The following is a 1,584-nucleotide window of genomic DNA, read 5'->3' as shown; positions in this document are numbered from 1 at the left end:
GTTATCAGTTGCTAACTGGAAGATTGTTGGTTGGACACCACCAGCTACTTCATGGAAGACTGATGTGGCAGTCTGTGCCTACAAAGATTACATCCTTGGGAATTCTATGTTGTTGTTAAGTGCCGTTGAGTCGGTTCTAACCCATGGTGACCCTGTATAGGGTTTACGAGGAGTAACTGGTGAGATTGAACTGCCGACCTTGAAGTTCAAATGGCTTTGACGTCTGGCACATTTGTAGTTCAATTCTGCCCTCTACTCAACAGCAATGAATTTGGGTTTGGAATTTGGATGTGCATTTTCAAAAATGTTATTGTGATTGTTTAGATGTTTTTCTTTTAAAAACTTCATCTACCCAAGCTATTATTAGAGTCAATATGATCACAGTGCTATGGTTGATTTAACATTTCATATTCTGATCTGTTAGATCTTTCCAAAAGAATCTGGCAGTTTTGTTTTCCATCAGGTTTCTTACTTCTAATTCCTGTCTAACGTTTGTCAGTGTTTGACTTTTTCTGCATGAATACACTTTCAGATGAACAATGCCTTTTTTCATTACGTACCAAAGTAGTAGCCCAGGACAGAGTCCATTTCTGCTATAACTGTCTTACATGATCAAAATGATCTAACTTGTTAGAAGTCAATTACTGAGGCCCTAGAAATACTGTTATCATTGTGAGGACAGTGTGGAGCCAAAATAACTAGATTTTTATGTTTAGTATTTTGTTTTTCTCATGATTGATTGTGTAACCCACTATAAATTAATTGGACCAAGTCTCTAAGCCTCTTGTGCTGGCTCTGTCTCTTTAGTGGCCTTGATAGAGCAGAAATTTAAAACGTGTTTGGTGACTTTAATCCAGTTCACTTCTGCCGACGGGAATGTTGCTGTATCAATGTCCTCTTTAAAAACGAATGTTTCTCTCTACAGCTCTTTTTTATATTGACAAGCTCATGTATCACAATATTTAAAAACAATTCTTCCTCAGCCCTGCCTTTCTTCTCTATATCTTTTTCATTAACCCTCTCAACCCAGATAAATATCTAAGTTTCATTTTTCACATGCATTCTTTCCATTAACCTTATCTTTTCTCTATTGAGAAAAGCTCTATATATGCTGAAATGCTAAGTGTTCAGTTTGATGACTTTTTAAAAATGCATGCTGTTGTTAAAGTGCCATACAGTTGGTTCTAACATATATTGATCCTATATAAGATTTCCAAGGAGCAGTTGCTGAGTTTGAATCACTGATCTTTTGATTAGCAGCAGTCCAGTGCGTATCCTACAGTCCTACCATACCAGGACTCCCTCAAAAAATATATATAACTGTATGCTACACATAGCTGTGAATCCTGGTATGGCACTGTAGGATAAGCATTGGACTGCTATCCAAAAGGTGAGGGGTTCCAACCCATCTCAGAAAACCTATACAGAGTTGCTATGATCAGAACTGACTCCTTGGCACTTAAAAACAGCAACATTAAAATATAGAACAATTCCACCACTGAAAGTCCCCATGTGCCTCCTTTAAATCAATCCCTCACCTCCCAAAACAAATATAACCACTCCTCACTTGTTGTTGTTGTTGTT

The sequence above is a fragment of the Chrysochloris asiatica genome, unplaced genomic scaffold (genome assembly GCF_000296735.1).
Source record: "Chrysochloris asiatica unplaced genomic scaffold, ChrAsi1.0 scaffold00014, whole genome shotgun sequence".
Taxonomy (NCBI): domain Eukaryota; kingdom Metazoa; phylum Chordata; class Mammalia; order Afrosoricida; family Chrysochloridae; genus Chrysochloris; species Chrysochloris asiatica.
Note: the sequence above shows the minus strand (reverse complement) of the source record.